This window comes from Dasypus novemcinctus, chromosome 18 (assembly GCF_030445035.2).
Source record: "Dasypus novemcinctus isolate mDasNov1 chromosome 18, mDasNov1.1.hap2, whole genome shotgun sequence".
Lineage (NCBI taxonomy): Eukaryota > Metazoa > Chordata > Mammalia > Cingulata > Dasypodidae > Dasypus > Dasypus novemcinctus.
In genome coordinates, this window is record NC_080690.1 from 22,888,986 (window position 1) to 22,906,871 (window position 17,886).

General features: G+C 40.2%; 1 pseudogene; it reads left to right on the forward strand.

Moving 5' to 3' along the window:
- Nucleotides 1–1,689: 1,689 nt before the first annotated feature.
- LOC105746341 (eukaryotic translation initiation factor 2D pseudogene) lies at nt 1,690–9,975 on the forward strand (annotated as a pseudogene).
- Nucleotides 9,976–17,886: the final 7,911 nt, after the last annotated feature.

Here is a 17,886-nt window from a genome sequence, read left to right on the forward strand (position 1 = left end):
CTATAGATAATACTCACAAAGTTTTTCCAACATATATACCGTAAGAATGTCAATTGCAGGCTCTCTTCTCCGCCAGAAAAATATTTAGAGGACAGGCTGAAACAACCTGGAAAAAAATCTTCTAGGGTTTAGGACCTCTGGCATAGGCTGGACACAGCCCAGAAGAGAGAGAGACAAAGGAGGGCATTGCGATGATGGTAAAACTTGAAACCAGCGGCTGCTACTGCCGGAACCCTCCCCCACACTAAAGACACTTTAGTATTCTAAAGCCTCTGAGCCTACTGCAGACAAAGTGGGCTCCAGGGATCCACTGCCCCAGAAAATGGAAGAGAGAGGGACACAACCTAAGGCTTACTCAGCTTTTGACCCACAAATTTGATCTGCCTTGTCCCAGGAGCCCTTCCAGGCCAGGTGGGGCTGGGCCATTGTTTGCCTTGGGAGCCAGTGAGGGGCTAAAGAGATACGACCCTCTAAACCTCCTTCTCTACTAACAGGGACTGATTGTTGAGGATGCAGAGGAGAGTGGAATTATTTCCTACCCGGGAAAAGGGAGGTGGCAGCCAGAAAAGGCAAGAGAACTGTTTCTGAGAAATTTGAATCAGAAGGCTCTTAGCCTCCAGGCAGGAACCTCTGTCAAAGAGATTCAGTCAGGGTGGCAGCAAACCAGGCATTGAACTGAGAGGGCTGCCAAAGAGTGCCATCTCCTGGCAGACCAAGGAAATGCACATGAGAAAATTTTTAAATGAGAGGCTTTTTCTGGTCTTGATAGCCTCCCTTCCCAAGGCCCTAGAAAGTTGATCTGCAACCTATTACTGGGTCCAGAGCCCAGTCTTGAGCAACTAACAGGGACAATACTAACGATCCAGGTTAGTAGTGGAGTTTTGAACCAAAAATCAAAGATCAGCAGTAGCACACAGCTTCCCGCCATTAAATCCCTATGAAAGAGAAAGAAATTGAGCATCTGAGTAAACTACCATCCTAATCAGATGCCTAGACATCAGCAAAAAATTATGAGCAATACTAAGAAAAAGGAAGACATGACCCAAGAAAAGAATATGTCAAAGCCCCAAAAGAGTCACAGGATTGAGAGAACTAATTAACGAGATTCACACAAATTTCCAAAATTAAATTAAGGAGTTGAAAGACAATATGGCTAAAGAGATAAATGACATCAAGAAGACATTGATAGAGCACAAAGAAGAATTTGAAATCCAATAGAAAAGCAACAGAACTCATGGGAATGAATGACATAATACGTGAGATCAAAAACACACTCGAGGCACACAACAGCAGACTTTAAATGATAGGAGAAAGAATAAGTGATAGAAAAGACAGAATAGCTAAAATTGAAGAGAGAAAAGAACAGAAAAAAAAAAAAAGGAAAAAAATAGAGCAGGGGCTCAGGGAGTTGACTGACAACATGAAACACAACAACATATGTGTCATGGGAGTTCCAGAAGGAGAAGAGAAGGGAAAAGGGGCAGAAAGAATATTTGAGGAAATAATAGCTGAAAATTTCCCAACTCTCAGGAAAGAAATTAACTCTCATGTCCAAGAAGTGTACCATACTCTAATTGGAATAAATCTGAATAGACTTACTCCAAGACATGTACTACTCAGAATGTCAAATGTCAAAGATAGACAATTCTGAGAGCAGCAAGGGAGAGGGCAAACCATCACACAGAAGGGATGCCGAGTAAGACTTAGTGCGGATTTCTCATCAGAAACCACGGAGGTGAGAAGACAGTAGTATGATACAATTAGGATACTGAAAGATAGAAATTGCCATCTGAGAATTCTTTATCCAGCAAAACTGTCCTTCAAATACGAGGTATGTATAAAATATTCACAAACAAACAGAAACTAAGAGAGTTCATTAAAAAAAGAATCCACCTTTGCAGGAAATCTTAAAGGAAGCCTTAGAGCCTGAAAGAAAAAGACAGAAGAGAGAGGATTGGAGGAAAGTATAGAAGAAAGAATAGCAGAAAGGATAAACAAAAGAGTAAAAAAACAGATGAAAATAAGATATGACATATGAAAACTAAAGAATAAAATGCATTTACAGTAATATCATTGAATGTGAATGGATTAAGAACCCCAATCAAAAGATATAGGCTGGCAGAATGGATAAAAACATGAGCCATCCATATGCTGCTTACCTTAGACCCAGGGATATAAACCAGTTGAAAGTGAAAGTTTGGAAAAAGATACTCCACACAAATAGTAACCAAAAAAGAGCAGGGGTAGCTATACTAATATGTGACAAAACAGACTTAAAATGCAAAAAAGTTATGAGGGGGAAGCAGACTTGGCGCAGTGGTTAGGGCGTCCGTCTACCACATGGGAGGTCCGCGGTTCAAACCCCGGGCCTCCTTGACCCATGTGGAGCTGGCCCATGCACAGTGCTGATGCACGCAAGGAGTGCCGTGCCACGCAGGGGTGTCCCCCGTGTAGGGAGCCCATGTGCAAAGAGTGCGCCCCGTAAGGAGAGCCACCTAGCACGAAAGAAAGTGCAGCCTGCCCAGGAATGGCACCACACACATGCAGAACTGATGCAGCAAGATGACACAACAAAAAGAAACACAGATTTCCGTGCCGCTGACATCAGAAGCGGACAAAAAAAGAACACACAGCAAATAGACATTTCTTCAATAATTGTTGGAGACTTCAACATTCCACTCACATCATTAGATAGAACAACTAGACAGAAGATCAACAGGAAACAGAACTTGAACAATATGATAAACGAGTTAGACCTAACAAACATATACAGAACATAGCATCCAAACTCAGTGGGTTATACATTCTTCTCAAGTGCCTGTGGATCTTACTAGGGCACAATGCAGCTCTCAGTAAATATAAAAAGATGGAAATTATACAAAGCACCTTCTCAGATCATAATGTAATGAAATTGGAAATCAATAATAGACAGGAAAGAGGTAAATCTGCAAAGGTATGGAGGCTAAAAAACACACTCCTAAACAATCAGTGGGTCAAAGAAGAAATTGAAAATGAAATCAATAAATATATTGAGACAAATGAAAATGAGAACACAACTTATTAAACTTATGGGATACAGTTAAGGCAGTATCAAGAGGTAAATGTATAGCTCTAAATGCCTTTATTAAAAAAGAACTAAACTCAAAGATTTAACTGAACAACTAGGGAAACTAGAAAAAGAACAGCACACCAATCCCAAAGCAAACAAAAGGAAAGAAATAATAAATATTAGAGCAGAAATAAATGAAATTGAGAACAAAAAAATTTGAGAAAATCAACAAAACCAAAAGCTGTTGTTTCAGAAGATCAATAAGATTTGCAAACCTCTAGCTAGACTAACAAAGAAAAAAAGAGAAGATGCAAATAAATGTAATCAGAAATGAAAGGGAGGAAGTTATGACTGACCCCAGAGAAATAAAAAAAGATTATAAGAAGATATTATGAGAAACTGTATGCCAACAAACTAGACAACCTAGATGAAATGGACAGATTCCTAGAAATGCACAACCTACAATGACACCACAAGAAATACAGGAAGTTAATAAAACAATCACATTTAAAGAGATTGAATCAGTTATCCAAAATCTCCAAACAAAGGAAAATCCAGGACCAGATTCACAGGTGAATTCTACCAAGCATTTAGAAAAGAATTAACAACAATCCTGTTTAAACTCTTTGAAAAGGAAGAAAAATTACCCAACACATTTTATGACGCCAACATTACCCTAATATGAAAGCCAAGACAAGAATAGTACAGACAAATCTCTCTAATGAACATAGATGCAAAAATTCTCAACAAAATACTTGCAAATCGAGTCCAACAGCATATCAAAAGACTTATACACCTTGACCAAGTGGGATTTATTCCTGATATGTAAGTCTGGCTCAGCATAAGAAAATCAATCAACTTAATACACCATATTAACAAATTAAAGGAAAAAAAACCCCACATGATCACTTCAATTGACATAGAAAAGACATTCAACAAAATCCAGGATCCTTTCTTGATAAAAACTTTTCAAAATATAGAACTAAAAGGAAAATTTCTCAATATGATAAGAGGTATATAAGAAAAACCCACAGCCAACATCTTACTCAATAGGGAAAGATAAAAGCTCTCCCTCTAAGATCCAGAACAAGACAAGGATGTCCACTGTCATTACTATTATCTAACATTGTACTAGAAGTTCTAGCTAGAGCAACTAGACAAGAAAAAAAAAATTAAAAGCATCCAAATAGGAAAAGGGGAAGTAAAATTCTCAGTGTTTGTAGACGACACGATCCTATATTTAGAAAATTCTGAAATGTCTATGACAAAGCTACATGAGCTAATAAATGAGTTCAGTAAAGTGGCAGGATACAAGATCAACATGCAAAAATCAGTAATGTTTTTGTATGCTACTTGAACAATCTGAGGAGAAAATCAGGGAAAAAGTCCATTTACAAAAGCAACAAAAAGACTCAAATACCTAGGAATCAATTTAACCAGAAAAGTACAGGACCTATAAGCAGAAAACTACAAAACAATACTAAAGGAAATTAATGAAGACCTAAACAAATGAAAAGACATTCTGTGTTCATGGATTGGAAAACTAAGTATCGTGAAGATGACAATCCTACCCAAACTGATTTATAGATTCAAGGCAATATCAATCAAAATTCCAATAGCCTACTTTACAGAAATAGAAAAGGCAATTACCAAATTCATTTGGAATGAAAGAGCACTTGGCTGCCAAAAACATTCTAAAGAAAAAAGAGTGACATGGGAGGAATTTTACTTCTGCCCTTGAAACATAGTACAAACTTACAGTGGTCAAAACAGCATGGTTCCGGCATAAAGAAAGAAACATCGATCAGTGTTATAGAAATGAGAGTCCAGAAATAAACCCTCAATCTATGGTCAACTGGTTTTTAACAAACCTACTAAGTCCATGTTAACGGGACAAAACAGTCTTTTCAACAAATGGTGCTGGGAGAACTGGATATTTATAACCAAAAGAATGAAAGAGGACCCCTATCCCTATACAAGAATCAACTCAAAATGAATCAAAGACCCAAATATAAAAGTTAGCACCATAAAACTACTAGAAGAAAATGTAGGGAAACATCTTCAAGACCTTGTGGTAGATGGTGGTTTCCTGGACCTTACACCCAAAGCACATGCAACAAAAGGAAAATTAAATAAATGGGACCTCCTCAAAATCACTTTTGCACCTTGTGGGACTTTGTCAAAAATGCAAAAAGGCACCCAACTTAATGGGAGAAACTATTGGGAAATCACATTTCCGATAAGGATTTAGAATGTCAATTGCAGAACTGTTTTAGCATAGCAAAAAAAAATTTTTTTAAAACAAACAGCCTAAATAACAGCATAATGATACAACAGACAATATACTAGATCTGTGACCTTGTATAAGCCAGGTAACTGCTCTGTGCATCAGTTTCTTCATCTGTAAAATGGAGATGGATAATAGTACTTACTCACAAAAGTGCTATAAGGACAATATCACATCTTTGGACAATATCATTAAAAAGAATGACATAGATTTGTAGATACTCATGTGAAAAGATCACCATGACATTTTTTAAAAAGATTTATCTATTTATTTCTCTCCCCTTCCCCCCACCACCCCGGTTGTCTGTTCTCTGTGTCTACTTGCTGTGCCTTCTTTGTCCGCCTATGTTGTTGTCAGCGGCATGGGCATCTGTGTTTCTTTTGGTTGCATCATCTTGTGTCAGCTCTCCTTGTGGGTGGCGCCATTCCTGGGCAGGTTGCACTTTTTTTCGCGCTGGGTGGCTCTCCTTACGGGGCGCACCCCCTGCGTGTGGGGCTCCCCTACGCGAGGGACACCCCTGCGTGGCAGGGCACTCCTTGCGCACATCAGCACTGCGTGGCAGGGCACTCCTTGCGCACATCAGCACTGTGCATGGGCTAGCTGCACGCGGGTCAAGGAGGCCTTGGGTTTGAACTGCAGCCCTCCCATGTGGCAGGCAGACGTCCTAACCACTGGGCCAAGTCCGCCGCCACCATGACATATTATTCAGTGAGAGAGAAGTATGATTTGTGTATGTATAACTTTTTAAAAAAACTATCTACCTATAAAGTAAGGGAGGAAATAGATGGAAGTCAACTAGGCTTCTAACAGCACTGAAATGAGAAGAATCTCAAAATTGCCAAAAGGAACTCAGTGGAAGTGTGTGGGCCAAAATGAGAATAGCTACCAAAAGTGCGTGGGGCTCTTGCAGGATATAATTTGCAGGTTAGTGCCAGTGTATGCTCTGAAATAAGGATTTAAGAAGCTTGAGGCTTGGCCCTAAAAATGCTAAAAAGTAACAAGCCAAAGGGCCCTTCCAAGATAAGACCCACACTAGGGAAAAACTAGTGAGAGCAGAATCCACTTAGAACAGAACAAGGGCAATAGGTGCAAAGGAAAGAGAAGATCCAGCAGGGAAGTGGGGGGACAGGTGGAACAGAGATGGCAGTTATCAGGAAACATAAGGCCATATTTTTTAGTACTTTATGAACACAAAAGAAGAGGGATCTTCAGAACCTGGAAATTAGAAAATCTATTCTGGCCCGTTCCTCCTACCTAAAAGTATAGGAAAAATACTGTACTTCAAGAACCACACTAAAGGATTACATCAAATCTTCTATGAGGTTATAATAAGGATAAAAAGAGAAAAAGGAGTAGAATAAAATCCCTAAAATAATGGGAATACTTCAGAAAGACATGTCCACAAAACAAATGAAAATTGTAACTTAATATTTCAAAACAAGCTAAAAGAATTAATAAAATTATAGAAATTTTCAAATAACAATGTAGAAGTTCTCAAAGTATGGTCTCTGGACCTCTAGAGGTACTGAGACATGTAGATGAAGTCCACAAAGTCACAACAATCTTTTAAAATTATTGTCATACAATATTAAGGCATTAATTGTCTTTTTTCACTGTATTGACATTACACCGATAGAGCAAAAGCAAAAAATGCTACACCTTAGTGAAATTAAGGCAGTGGTGCCAAATTGTACTCTGTAGTCTTTTGTATTCTTCACCTGTATTACACACTGGCCTTGAAGTTTTTTTTTTTTAAAAAAGACAGTTTCACTTACTGCCTTGATGAAACAGTAAAAGAGCAGTAAAATTATTTATTAAATCTTGACCCTGAGTATACTTCTTTTTTATATTCTGTGTGACTATGGGAAGTATGATAGAACAACTATAGGAAAATCAATTGTGTGCTTGTTTGAATTGCAAGCTGAACTATCCACTTTTAATGGAACACCATTTTTATTTGAAAAGTCAACTGATACACTACGATTATTCGGACTTGAGTATCTGGCAGTTTGAGCCTGTAGCTTCAAGAAAACAACTGATAGTAAGTGTTGTCAGTGATAAAACTTGAGATTCCAAGCAGAAATTAGAATTTTGGAAAACTCATATCTGCCACCAAGAGCTTGATGGTTTCCCAACACTTAAAGATTTTTCCAGTGAAATCAGTGTTGATATTAACAAACATGATTATGTGACATTATATAATGAAATGTGTCAATATTTTGAAGATCTGGATAACAGTGTGGCAGTTTGATATGGTTAAAATTCCAAAAATAGATATTGGATTATGTTTGTAATCTAGTCTGTACCTGGGTGTGATTAAATTATGATTAGGGCTTTGATCAAATCATGTCATTAGGGTGTTGAGTTCCCACCCCTTGGTGGGTGCAGACTCACAGATAAAAGGAATGGCAAAAGGACAGAGTTGGAGGGTTTTTGATGCTGAGTTTTGATGTTGGAGTTTGATGCTGAAGCTGGAGCCCTGGGAAGCAAGGAACCCTGAACCCAGAGAGAAGCAAGACCCTGGAAGGGAGGAACCAAGGAAGCCTGAACCCTCACAGATGTCGGCTGCCATCTTGCTCCAACACGTGAAAATAGATTTTGGTGAGAGAAGTAACTTATGCTTTATGGCCTGGTATCTGTAAGCTCCTACCCCAAATAAATACCCTTTGTAGCCCAGCATGGCTGCCCCCGGGGCTGCCGGCCCGGGAGCCGCCGCGCTCTCGCATTCCTGACCGCCCCGGCTCCTGTACTCTGCTAGTCTGCTCCGGGCCAGCCCAGCAGACATGTTTGCCAAGGCCTTTCGAGAGAAAGCTTCGGGCTGATGTGACAGCTGCTTTCCCCACCATTGGAACTGATCAGGTCTCTGAGTTAGTACCTGGAAAGGAGGAGCTCAACATTTTGAAGTTGTATGCACACAAAGGAGATGCAGTGACTGTGTATGTGAGTGGTGGTAATCCCATCCTATTTGAACTGGAGAAAAATCTATATCCAACAGTGTATACCCTGTGGTCCTATCCTGATCTTCTTCCAACCTTCATAACATGGCCTCTGGTACTCGAGAAGCTCGTGGGCGGAGCAGATTTGATGCTGCCTGGACTAGTGGTGCCCCCTGCTGGTCTGCCTCAGGTTCAGAAGGGCGACCTCTGTGCCATTGCCTTGGTGGGAAACAGAGCCCCCGTTGCAATTGGAGTTGCCGCCATGTCTACAGCTGAGATGCTGACTTCAGACCTGAAGGGAAGGGGCTTCTCCATGCTCCACACTTACCAGGACCACTTGTGGCGGTCTGGAGACAAGTCCTCTCCACCTTCCATTGCTCCACTGGCCCTGGATCCCCCAGACCCCAGTGAAGAGAAGGGGTCCACCCAGGTGGACCCCGCCCTGCAGGGAAACATGAGGCGCCTGAGCCTGCAGGCCGAGGAGGAGCATGGGGAGCATCACCAGGTGTGTGAGGACAAGTCCCCGTCAGAAGCCTCCGAAGACACCAGTGTCGGGGGCCTGAACCAAGACAGCCTGGATGGCAAGACCCCACAAGAGCACATGGACGAACTGTTAGAGCAATGCTTCTTGCATGCTTTGAAGTGCCGAGTCAAAAAGGCTGACCTCCCCTTACTCACCAGCACTTTCCTTGGCAGCCACATGTTCTCCTGCTGCCCTGAAGGATGGCAACTGGATATAAAGAAGTCAAGCTTCAAAAAGCTCTCTAAGTTCCTGCAGCGAATGCAGCAGGAGCAGATTATACAGGTGAAGGAGCTGAGCAAAGGGGTGGAGAGCATTGTGGCAGTGGACTGGAAGCACCCGAGGATTACATCTTTCGTCATACCCGAGCCCTCCCCGACCTCCCAGACTATCCAGGAGGGTAGCAGGGAACAGCCCTATCACCCTCCAGATATAAAATCCCTCTACTGTGTCCCAGCCAACATGACCCTGCTCTTCCAGGAGTCTGGCCACAAGAAGGGGAGCATTCTCGAGGGCAGTGAGGTCCGAACAATCATCATTAATTATGCCAAGAAAAATGACCTGGTTGATGCCGTCAACAAAAACCTCGTGAAATTGGATCCTATCCTATGTGACTGCATCTTAGAGAAAAATGAACAGCACACAGTCCTGAAGCTTCCATGGGATAGTCTCCTGACCAGAGATGTTTGGAAAAATTGCAGCCTGCCTATCAAGTGACCTTTCCCGGACAAGAGCCCATTGTGAAGAAAGGGAAAATCTGTCCAATTGACATCACCCTAGCACAGAGAGCTTCTAATAAAAAGGTGACTGTGGTGAGGAACTTGGAGGCCTACGGTCTGGAGCCCTGCTCGGTGGCTGCCATCCTCCAGCAGCAGTGCCAGGCCAGCACCACCATCTCCGCCGCCCCCGGGTCCAAGGACGGCCTGCAGGTCCAGATCCAGGGAAACCAGATTCACCACCTTGGCCGGCTGTTGCTTGAAGAGTATCACCTCCCTCGAAAATACATCCAAGGCCTCGAAAAGGCCCCCAAGCCTGGCAAGAAGAAGTGACAGACTCTTGTTTCATGCGACGGTGCCTGTGGAAATCTAAGCTCTGGGCTGGTAATTTATATGAGCCTTTTCAGCTTTTGCAAAGAAAAAATATAATTCTTCACCACAATAAATTTTTATTCTAATCTAAAAAAAAAAAAAACAAAAAAACAAAAAAACAACCGATTTTTGGTATTTTGCATCAGTACCCCTTTAGCTGTCTAATACTCAGAATGAGTTAATATTTTCCAAATGGTTAATGCATGGTAGTTATGAATTGAATCTTGTCCCCCCAAAAAATACATTGAAGTCCTAAACCCAATACCTCAGAAAGTGACCTTATTTGAAAATCGGGTCAAAATGGTATTAGGCAAGTTAAAATGAGGTATATATGAGTAGAGAGGATCTTTAAGCCATTATGATTGGTGCTGCTATAAGAAGAAGAAATTTGGACACAGACAGAGAGGAGAACACCATGTAGTGACTGAAGCAGAGAAAATCATAGACTGCCAGCAAGCTGCTGACAGAAACCAGGAGAGAGACATGGAACAGATTTTTCCCTACAGACAAACCCTAGGAAATGAATACAATGATTATACAAAATCATGCATGGTAAAAGATCCTTTCAAGTTGCAAGATATACCAATGGATTTCAATACGATACAAAAAGCTCACTGATATGATTTCATATGCCACATAGCAACTAATCTTTAAGCAACTACAACTTGAAAAAATTGTAGGAAGACGTAAGAGCAAGAAGTTCCAGGATCAGTCCCTCCACCAAAACAACTATTGAATTAGAAGGAACTGTCTGAACAATTCTTTCAGAACTCATGTGCAGTGGAACACTGTGCCACATCTAGGGAAAAGCTGGAGGAAGATTCTGGTAAATTGTAGAAAATATCGGTAAATTTTACCCTCCCAATAGCAGCTATTGTTCCCCATCCCACGACTGCGTGACAGGCAGCAGTAGTGACTGCAACTCATGCTCCTGAGCTTGTGGGTGCCAGCTGGGCTATAAGAATCTAGTTCTCCAAAATCTAGGGGTGTGTGGTCTGATCACTGATCATAGCTTTTGATCAGCTACTGAAGATCACTGGGGGAGCCTGCGCTAAGGGTGACCATTGTCCAACCTTCCTCAGGCAAAAGCAGCAGAAGAGACTTAAAGAGACAATACCTACTTTTTTTTTTCTCCTCTTGTCATTTTCCATTCTTCATTTGGAATAAAAAATAGTGTGAAAAAGTCACAAACTGATGGCCTCAGCCCTCGACAACAAAGCCCTAGCAATCCCAGAGAAGTGGGGAAAATATATTTCCACAGTTACTACAGCACAATACAGAATGCCCAGTTCCCAACAAAAATTACAAAACACACAAAGAAACAGGAAATTTTGACCCCTTCATAGGAAAAAAAAGAATTTGCCAGAAACCAGTCCGGAGGAAGCCCATACATTGGAACTATTAGTCGAAGACTTTAAACCAACTGTCTTAAATATGTTCAATGAGCTAAAGAAATCCATATAAAGGGAAGCGGACTTGGCCCAGTGGTTAGGGCATCCGTCTACCACATGGGAGGTCCGCGGTTCAAACTCCAGGCCTCCTTGACCCGTGTGGAGCTGGCCCACACGCAGTGCTGATGCGTGCAAGGAGTGCCATGCCATGCAGGGGTGTCCCCCGCGTAGGGGAGCCCCATGTGCAAGGAGTGTGCCCCAGGGAAACGGACTTGGCCCAGTGGTTAGGGCGTCCGTCTACCACATGGGAGGTCCGCGGTTCAAACTCCAGGCCTCCTTGACCCGTGTGGAGCTGGCCCACACGCAGTGCTGATGCGTGCAAGGAGTGCCATGCCACGCAGGGGTGTCCCCCGCGTAGGGGAGCCCCATGTGCAAGGAGTGTGCCCCAGGGAAACGGACTTGGCCCAGTGGTTAGGGCGTCCGTCTACCACATGGGAGGTCCACGGTTCAAACTCTGGGCCTCCTTGACCCGTGTGGAGCTGGCCCATATGCAGTGCTGATGCGCATAAGGAGTGCCAAGCCACGCAGGGGTGTCCCCCGCATGGGGGAGCCCCACGCGCAGGGAGTGCGCCCTGTAGGGAGAGCCGCCCAGCGCAAAAGGAAGTGCAGTCTGCCCAGGAATGGCGCCGCCCACACTTCCCGTGCCACTGACAACAGAAATGGACAAAGAAACAAGACGCAGCAAATAGACACAGAGAGCAGACAACTGGGGGAAGGGGGGGATTAAATAAATAAATAAATCTTTAAAAGAAAAAAAAAAAAAAAGGAGTGTGCCCCATAAGGAGAGTTGCCCAGTGAGAAAGAAAGTGCAGCCTGCCTAAGAATGGTGCCATCCACACAGAGAGCTGACACAACAAGATGATGCAACAAAAGGAAACACAGATTCCCATGCTGCTGACAACAACAGAAGCGGACAAAGAAGACACAGCAAATAGACACAGAGAACAGACAACCGGGGGTGGGGGGGGAATAAATAAATAAATAAATAAATCTTTAAAAAAAAAAGAAATCCATATACAAAGAACTAAAGGAAATTAAGAAAATATCTGACAACATGAACAGAAATAAATTATTGAAAGGAACCAAACAGAAATTTCAGAGTCATAAATGCAGTAATTGAAATGAAAAACCCACTAGATGGATTCAATAGCATATTTGAACAAGTAGAAGAAAGGTTTAGTGAACTTGAAGAGAACTGAAATTATCCACTGTGAGGTAAAGAAAGAAAAAAATGAAACAGAAAAAAAAAAAGACTAAACAGAGCCTGAGGTACATTTGGGACAACATCAAGCATACTGTCCTGGTATGAGTCTTTTGTGGGTCCCAGAAAATCCTGCTCTTAAAGCGAACCCAGGGAGTGGATGTGGCTCAAGAGGTTGAGTGCATGCCTCCCACATGGAAGGCCCTAGGTTTAGTTCCTGATGCCTCCTAAAAAAAACAAAAACAAACAATAAGGCAAACAAATTAAAAAACCCAGGCAAGTCAATGTGGCTCAGTGGCTGAGCACCAGCTCCCCACATACAAGGTCCTGGGTTCATTCCCCAGCTGCCAGTACCTCAAAAAAAAAAAAAGCTAAAATAAAATAAAGCAAACCCATTCCTGTGCCTATAAACCTATTGCATGTGGGGACTTTTGGGTAGATTCAGTTAAGGGAACTTTGATTAGATCACTTTGATTAGATTGCTTCAGTTAAGGGCATTTGTTTAGATTGTGGGACCCAGGGTGGGTCTTAAAGCTTTATTAGACTAGTACATGGAGGAGAGGGGAGAGGAAGAGCCACAATTTATCCTTCCATGTAAGAAAGGACTCCAGGATCACCTGCATCTGCAGAAAGAGAAACTCCGAGAGGCTGAGAGATTGTTTGGAGTCTGGAATCAGTGCAGTGGCTGGAAGCTGAAGTGACAAGGCCCAGAAGGGAAGGCAGAGACCAGCCACCATTGTGCCTTCCAGGAGTCCAGGATCGCCAGCAGCCAACCTTTGGAGAAACAGCATCTCTGATGATACCTTGATTTGGACATTTTCACAACCTCAGAACTGTAAGCTTTTAACCTAATAAATTCCCATTTTAAAAGTCAATCCATTCCTGGTATTTTACATTGGCAGACTTTAGCAAACTATGAGACATACCACCATATGCATCACTGAAATCTCAGAAGGACGAGAGGAAGAAAGGGGCAGAAAAAGTGTCTAAAGAAATAATGACTGTTGAAAGACATGAATATACACATAAAGGATGCTACAAATGCCAAGCAGGATAGACTCTAAGAGATCTACACCAAGACACATTTAGTGAAATTGTCAAATTCAAAGTCAAAGAGACAAATTTCAAAGCAGCAAGAGAGAAGCAACTTGTCATATAAAGGGGATTCCCCAATAAGACTAACAGCAGATTTCTCAGAAGAAACCATGGAGGCCAGTGGGGTGGCATATGTTCAGTCCTTAAAGAAAAAATCTGTCACTGATAATTTCTATATCTGGCAAAATTATCTTTCAAACATGAAGAAGAAATTAACACATTTACAGATAAACAAAAGCTGAAAAAGTTCATTACCAGAAGACAGGCCCTAAAAGAAATGCTAAAGGGAGTCCTTAAGGCTGAAATAAAAGGACCCTAGACAGTAACTCAAAGGTGTAAGAGAAATTTAAAAAACACTGGTAGAGGTAACTACATAGATAAATATAAAATCCTGTATTATTGTACTTTTTGTGTGTAACTGCTTTTTCATCCCTGTATGACTTAATAGGCTACTGTGTAAAGTAACATTTTAAATTTATGTTAACAAACATATAATATGTAAACATATCATCTGAGTCAATACCAATATAAAGGGGGAGAGCTGAGCATTGAAGTAGAGGTTTTATATACACTGAAACTAGGTTGGTACTAGCTGAAGTAGGGTATTATTAGTTTAAGATGTTAATTGTAATTATAAAAGTAACCATGAACAAAATAACTAGAAAATAGAGAAAAGGAAAAAAAAATAAGGGAAACAAAATGGTACACTATAAATAAAAAGCCAATAATTGAGTAATTGAGGAATAAAAACATACGAGAAATACAGAAAACAGCTAAATAGCAGAAGTGAATACTTCCTTCTCATTTATTACCTTAAATGTCAATAGATTAAACTCCCATATTTAGGCAGAGATTGGTAGATTGGATGAAAAAGCATGATCCATCTGTATACTATCAACAAGTGACTCACTTTAGGTACAAAAGACACAAAGAGGTTGAAAGTAAAAGAGTAGAAAAAGATATCTACATAAACAGTAATCAAAAGAGCCAGAAGTATTATTGTCAGAAAAATAATACTTTAAGTCAAAAAGGATTGCAAAATACAAAGAAAGATATTATGCATTGATAAAAAAGTTCCATATAGCAAGAAAATATGATTATAAACATATATGTGCTTCATGATAGAGCCCCAAAATATATGAAGGCAAAAGTGTCAGAATTGAGGGAAGAAATAGGCAGTTCTATAATAATTGTTGGAAGCTTCAATAATTGATACAACATCTAAACAGAAGATCAATAAAGAAATAGAAGACTTGAACAACACTATTAACCAATTAGAGCTAATGGACATATATAAAATACTCCCACCACCACCAACAGCAGAATAAACATTCTTCTCAAGTGCCCCTGGAACATTTTCAAGGATAGATCATATGTTAGAGCCAAAGTCAAATCTTAATAAACTTTAAAAAATCGAAATCATTTACAAAGTATCTTCGCAGATCACAATGGAATAAAGCTAGAAATCAATAACAGAAGGAAAACTGGAAAATTTACAAATATGTGGAAATTAAGCAACACACTTAACCAAACAATGACTCAAAGAAGAAATCACAAGGGAAATTAAGAAATATCTTCAGACAAATGAAAACAAAAACAACATACTGAAGTTTATGGATTCAGTGAAAGGAAACTTATAGCTCTAAATGATTACATTAGAAAAGGAGAAAGATCACATATCCATAACCTAACTTCACACCTAAATAAACTAGAACAAGAAACACAAACCAAATCTAAAAACAATGGCCACAGGAGTTGCTAAGGGCAGGGAGAGGGAAGAAGTATGATATGGGGGTATTTTCGGGACTTGGAGTTGTCCTGAATGATATTTCAGGGACAGATGCAGGACATTATATATCCTACCATAACCCACTGAATGGACTAGAGGAGCATGTAAACTACAAAGTAAACTATAATCCATGTGGTGTAGCAGTGCTCCAAAATGTATTCATCAAATGCAATAAATGTGCCACACTGATGAATGAGGTTGTTGATGTGGGAGGAGTGGGGGTGGGGTAGGGAGTGGGGTATATGGGAACCTCTTATATTTTTTAATGCAACATTTTGTGTGGTCTATGTATCTTTTTTAAAAAAGACAATAAAAAATAAATAAAGTTAGTAGAAAGAAGGAAATAGCAAATATTATAGCAGAGATAAGTAAAATAGAGAATAGAAAACAGTAGAGAGACTCAATAAAACCAAAAGGTTTTTTTAAAGATTAACAAAATCAATAAACCTTGGGAGGTGGATGTGGCTCAAGTGATTGGACTCCTGTCTACCATATGGGAGGTCCAGGGTTTGATTCCTGGGGCCTCCTGGTGAATGCAAGCTGGCCCATACTGCGAGCCCACACAGAGCGCTGGTCCACGTGGAGTGCCTGAGCAGAGTGCTGGACCACACAGCAAGCTAGCCCAAGTGGAGAGCTGGTACAGCGAGATGATGAAACAAAAAGAGACACAGAGGAGAGACAATAAGAGATGTAGCAGACCAGGGAGCTGAGGTGGCACAAGAGAATGATTGCCTCTCTCCCACTCCAAAATGTCCCAGGATCAATGTCCCAGTGCCACCTAAAGAGAAGACAAGCAGACACAGAAGAGCGTGCAGCAAATGGACACAGAGAGCAGACAGTGAGGGGAGTGGGGCAGGGAATAAATAAATAAATCATTAAAACAAACAAACAAAAACTTCTCTACAAAGAAAAGATGGTTTCACTGCTGAATTCTACCAAACATTTACAGAAGATTTAATACCAGTCCTTCTCTAACTCTGCCAAAAAGTAGAAAAGGAGGGATTAATTCCTAACTCATACTTTGAGGCCAGCATTACCCTGATACCAAAGCCAGGTAAGGCAACACAAGAAAAGAAAATTACAGACCAATATCCTTTATGAATATATATGCAAAAATCCTCAACAAAATACTAGCAAAGCAAATCCAACACTATATTAAGAGGATTATACATCATGACCAAGTGGTATTTATCCAGAAATGAAAGGATTGTACAACATAGGAAAATCAAGGTAATATACAACATTATTAGTGTGAAAGAAAAAACCCACGTGATCATCTCAATTGATGCGGAAAGGCACTTGACAAATTCCAACATCCTTTTTGTTTTGTTTTGTTTAGGAGGTACCAGGGATTGAACCCAGGACCTCAGACTTGGGAAGCAGGTGCTCAACCACTGAGCTTAAAATCCAACATTCATCATCCACAACAGGGTTCACTATATTATAGAGTGGTACTAGGCTTTTCTGTATTGGAAGGTTTTTTTTTTCTTTATTAGTGATTCAACCTTTTTATGAGTAATTGGTTTGTGGAGATTTATTTCTTCTTGTGTCAGTGTAGTTTTTTCCTAAAATTTTCTCCATTTCATCTAGGTTATCTAATTTATTGACAAGAAGTTGTTCACAGTATCCTCTTAAAGTCCTTTTTATTTCATTGGGGTCAGTAGTAATTATTCCTTTTCATGTCTGATTTTCATTATTTGTATCCTCTTTCTTTTTTCCTTTGTGAGACAAACTAAAGGTTGTCAATTTTATTGATGTTTTCAAATAACCAACTTTTGGTTTTGTTGATCCTCTTTATTGTTACTGTTTTTTAAATTTTTCTATTTCATTTATCTCTGCTCTAATCTTTATTTCCTTTTTTCTGCTGCTTTGAGTTTAGTTTGCTCTTCTTTTCCTAGTTTTACCAGTTTTGAGGTTAAGTCTCTGATCTGAAGTCTTTCTTCTTTTTTAATTTTTAAAAATATTCAAATTTAATTTCAAATTCAAAAAACAAAAAGGCAAAAAGGAGCTCAACAAGTTATGGAAGTATTACTCTGAAAAAGTTCTGTCCAGGCACTTTAATCTAATCCCAACAATAAAATTAGTTGTTCCCCAGTTCAAAAAGATACACAGATGAACATAGATTAGTTGAATGACATAATCAAGGTCTCATTAATGGAGAAAATGAAGAGAAAATTGCTTAATCATAGTCATAGCTCACAAAACCAAACCCCATATTATTTTTTTACCTTCAGCATTAATATAGTATCTTCTTTGGTTTTGCTACAAAAACATTACAATATTATTATAGCAATAGTATGTAAGTTATATTAGCTATATTTGTCCTATGTATCACCACATTTTTCACACCTTGTAGTGGTAGAACATTCCTGTATTTATATTAACTACAATCTTCCTCTACTGCCAAAATCACTGTTATACATTCCCTATATTATCCTCCAGCTGTCCTCCAACTAACATTAACCTTCCA